This window comes from Lepisma saccharinum, unplaced genomic scaffold (genome assembly GCF_977018435.1).
Source record: "Lepisma saccharinum unplaced genomic scaffold, izLepSacc3.1 HAP1_SCAFFOLD_453, whole genome shotgun sequence".
Lineage (NCBI taxonomy): Eukaryota > Metazoa > Arthropoda > Insecta > Zygentoma > Lepismatidae > Lepisma > Lepisma saccharinum.
In genome coordinates this window covers 221,440-226,549 of record NW_028143149.1, presented here as the reverse complement: position 1 = coordinate 226,549, position 5,110 = coordinate 221,440, and the positions used below count along the sequence as shown (strand labels likewise).

The 5,110-nt window shown below is 34.8% G+C and overlaps 1 non-coding gene across 1 annotated transcript; it reads right to left on the bottom strand.

The window, feature by feature from the left end:
• Positions 1 to 3,799: 3,799 nt before the first annotated feature.
• TRNAS-GGA (transfer RNA serine (anticodon GGA)) lies at positions 3,800 to 3,870 on the bottom strand. The gene has a single exon. It is a non-coding gene; the product is annotated as a tRNA-Ser (tRNA).
• Between the last annotated feature and the right edge of the window lie 1,240 nt (positions 3,871 to 5,110).

The following is a 5,110-nucleotide window of genomic DNA, read 5'->3' as shown; positions in this document are numbered from 1 at the left end:
CGTCACGGCCAACAAAATAATGGCCATGAAAAAATTAGTATCAAGACACCATACTAAAATTGCTGCTTGAAGAACACCGTAAAGACTAAAGTCGTTGCCTGCTCCGTGACTGATCAGCTAAGCTGCTATTTGAAACCCTGGCTAAGGTATGGACGTACCATTGAGTTTGTCCCAATATCTATTCAACCTCAACATAGTAAATAACTGAAGAGGTAGGAAAGCTACGTAAAATTGCCGAAATAGGAAATAAAATACTCCTCTACCCCCCACACATGCATATGGAGCCGAGTTTTGAAATGCCGAAGCAACTATTGCCCACGGTCAGACTATATCAGTTGCTTTCAAACGTTAACATGATGAAATGAACGTTTCTATATGCACCTCCATGCAAATAATTTCATAGAATCCCAAATAAAGTTAAATTAATTAATGTATTGAAACTAGGCATTTGAATTTTCCCAAGGCAAACCTGCAGACATGAAAAGATCTGCCCATAGTCTTCAAGCACCTTTAAATACGCTGGCTCATAGCAGAATGTGATGTGTGAGCAAGAGTGCACTCGTGCACAATCCTACGTGTAATTTACAAACGTTAATTATTTTCCATTTCCTTTCGCCTGCATCCTAACATTTTTTTAATCCACGACAATCAGAGCAAAAAGTTTAGTTAGTTTTTTATGATAAGATTGAATTCCTGCAGAAATGAACAGAAACTACTGTGGGACCACAAGGATATAAACCTGAGCAGACTCGCGGCTCGCGTGCACCGTACTCTCGCGTGGAGGAGAGGGGCACAGTAAAGCATGCTTTCTTATGGCCAGAGCTGAATGGAAGAAGGAAAATCTGTGCGTACACTTTTCGGCGTTTTTTTTCCCCTTGTGGTCGCTCTATACGACGTATAACCCCATTGCACTCTAAACTAAGGCTCTCCGACATTTAGACGAGCTGTTTTCAGTTTCCTTTTTCGAGACCACGTTCTCTACGTTGACCCTCACTGGCAGAACAATTGAGAGGAAGAATGTAACTTATAAGATAGAAAACACTTATGATGTTTAAATAGTAATAACACGATCAAGGTGGCTTCGGTCTAGGACGGCTATGAGATTCGACAAGTTAAGATAAGTCCCATCCTGAAATCCTAAATAACGGAATTTACGGCGAGAACTGAAACATTTCAACCTGCCCGAAGATTGCACTTACCGCAACTTTCTTTCCGCAGCCCGGAATAAGACAGTGAGATTCTCGTCGTATGTCATCAAAGGAGAAAAACATGCGAACGGGATTTTTTCTCTTTCTTCCCTTGGATAGCGAAGAACCTTCTCCTTCCATTGTAACCAATCGTAAAAGACCGAGATTCCCATTCACACTAGTTTTAAGGATCCCAATTTCTTCATCTACCTCCGCTGTAAAATGTAGTTCTAACCTCCTACCCCTCCCTTAAATCGAACACTGCGAATCTGATTGGCTCCATGTAGAAGCAGCTTGTGGCGTATTTGTACACTGCTGAAAAATGCAGAAGCAGAAATAGTTATTTCCGTGGGTTAAAGCAAGATATATATATATATATATATATATATATATATATATATATATATATATCTTGCTTTAGTATATATATATACTAAAATGACAAAAAGGTAAGTAAAATAACCTAATTCAATTAATCATATACATATACACACCTGAACGATTATCGCCTGCACCATATTACTGAACAAATCCAAAATAAAACTTTATAATCACTCATTCCACTAAATGCCCTTGAGAACTGGAGATAGGTTGTCGTCGTCTTCTTTGTTTGGCACACACCGCCTATTAGCGATTTCTTGCCAGAGGTCCTATTTGGTAGTATTACACTTCTCTTAAGAAAAACACTTGAGGTGTTTTATCAAACTTTCTAGGGTGCACGCAGTGATTCTAATCCATTTCACCAAAAATATACTTTTGTCCCTATGGATTCATGTCTCACCATATGTACGCTTAGATTTATTTATTGATTTATTTATTTCAGATGTTACCCCTAATGAAGTTAAGGAGTTTTCATTTAATGCCCTTGCATTTTCTTTCTTGTGTCCCTCTGCTTTGATACCGAAATGCTCTTTTGTTGTAAAACACACCTACAAATACTTTAAAAAATAATAATTCTAAAACGTATTAGCTAAAAAATACATTTTTCTTGGACTTCTTTATTAGGCACAAATGTGTACACTAAATACATATTCAACAAATACAAAGTGAGATCACTTACCTTTAAGAAGCCGGGTTCGCATCCAGGATAAAACGTTCAATAAATGTTAGTATTAATATCTCCATTTCCTCTCTTCTTTTTCACTTAGAATTCCATCAAATAAACAGGCGTAATTCTGCAATTCCCCATCATTTGACATTTACAATCAGTGAATATGATAACAAAAGTGCTCACATGTCTACAAATGTCTTTATACTTCACTACCTTCGAGACGTTACGTTGTTCACGTCGCAAACAACAGAAAAACGCTTCGCTAAATAGGTAGACTCTCGAATATTTGGCCAGATAAGACGTTTTCATTTTAAGGCATGTCAGACACATTTTAAATGAAGGAACGTTAGAATTTTTTTTAAAAAAATATCTTCGGTATCGTAGATGTGTGATACAAAGTGGAACAATTTTGAAAAAATACAATTTAGTCAGATATTAAATTATGAACGTTGGACTTTACATAGCAGCAACATTAATATTCGGATACACTTAATAAAATAAGGAACAAAGGAAGTAGCTAAAAATGAGTACATAAAAAATATTACGTGGTAGAGTGGCACAGCACGCTACGACGCCAGGGGTTCCGGTTTCGAATCCCGACCTGTGCAGGAGTGTTCTTTGTGATTGTCCCTTCATCAGTTTCACCATTTCGTCGCTCATACTCATCGTTGCTTTCTTAACCGCCAGATTACCATTTCGGATGTACACACAGAGAAAAATGTTTGTTTGGATTAACCAAAAAAATGGTAGTGGCAAACAAATAGTTTGTTTAAATAGGCGCCAACCAAACAATTGTTCACCAGTACCAAAAGATTTGGTCAAGTTCTATTTGTTTGTCATAAACAATTTTTTGGTTACCAATACCAAATATTATTTTGGTAAATCTAACCAAATCTAGCCCATTTGTTTAGAAAAACCAAATAATTTAGTCAAAATTACCAAATTTGCTTCTTTTACCAAATGTATTTACTTAAGGGTACCAAATGATTTGTTTTGGGTAACAAAATAATTTAATCAAATTTACCAAACCTGGTTAATTGTTGTTTATCATTACCAAATATTTTGCTACAGGAACAAAATAATTTAGTAAAATCTACTAAATTTGCCTGATGTTATCAAGCAGTTATATTTATGTTTACCAAATGATTTGTTTAGAATAACACAATGATTTATTCAGAATTACTAAATGTGGCTAATTTTACCATGCAATATTTTTATCATTTCCAAATTATTTGTCTAGAGGAAACAAATTCTCAATTACCAAATTTGGTAAATATGTTAAACATGACTACATAGTTTACTAGCTGGAATGTGAGCATCCTTGGTGCTAAAAAAACAAATTCATGAAGAAACCATAAACAAGAAAACTGTGGCGTATGCTGAAAATTTGGCCCAATTTTACACAATTCTTATTTATTGTATGTATGTATTATATATTAATTAGATACAAATGAATTTAAAAAAAACAAGGCAGGCATGCAAGTAAAAAAAAAAACCAGATGATCGATAATTTCAAATTTTCCAACAATTTCTATACATGTAGATTTTCAGCGAAAAATGCAGGCTCGACCAGGACTCGAACCCGGGTCTCTGGCAATCCGTGCCATTGCTCTACCACTGAGCTACCGAGCCGGCCTGGCTTCCCCTGCATTTTCGCTGGCGCTGTTTTACCTGTGTGAAAATTGTCTCTGCAAGTGTTACTGCAACGGGATCTGTTGCCTTTGAAACACTATAGACGTCGACGTTGCCTGGTTCCTCCCAGCGTAGAGATGTCAATCCATTAAATTAGGCACACACAGGAGATGTACTATGTAGATTTTCAGCGAAAATACATAGTACATCTCCTGTGTGTGCCTAATTTAATGAATTTCTATACAGTATAACAAGTTTGTTTACCGATGGTATACCAGATAACGTAGGAGAATAAGCCTCTGCAAAAGAATGCAGATTTCCCCATTTCAGGGCAGACCTTGAACATAAAAACTAGTAAAAGTTTTTAAGTTGGCCACTTCACACATGATCACGGATCAAGCTGCGCAAGGGAAATCAAATGAGACCATTCGATGGATCTCTTAATTACAGACTTTTTCAGTTATAAACTTTTTTTTAAATTTTCTCATAACATAAAATGTACATCCATGTAAAACAAATATTTTCAAATGTTTCAATGTAATTTCCTTACAGAAATAATAAAGTCATGAGAAAAAATTAACAATAAGATGCATGTTACACCTTATTCAGAGAATATGAAAATAGGAAAAATACTTCATATCATAAAATTCATATACAATTAGGACCAATTTATATCTCAATTCTTCATTGCATGAGCATGCAATGCTTAAAAAAACACAAAAATATCATATGAGAAGAAATAACATCAGGATAAAATAAAATGCACAAGTTGCAGCATTTTCAAATAATATAATTTAAAAAAAATACTTCAGAGCATAAACTGTACATCAAATACAATTAGAACAGTCACATTTTAATCTCTGTACTTAGTCTTCTTACTTGCACTGAGTACAATGTGTAAATACAAATATGCCTCAGAGAAGAAAATAAAATTACCCAAATGGTTACAAAATGAACATATCATTAGAAATACCTCACAACATGTTTAAGAATGATCATGTACCATACTGTGGCAGGAATTATGAAACTTCTCAAAACTTTATATGACTCAATATCAATCATTGTAAAGATCAGTTATTTATTGAAAAATTAAAACAATGAAAAATAAAAATGTTGGTACAGGAAACAAAGTTATCGCTAAATGGAAACAAGTCATCTAGTAAGGGATTCATACATAATACATACATAATGAAAGTGGAAATATGAACAAAGGCGAAGAATGAAAAGATTCTCTTGGGCT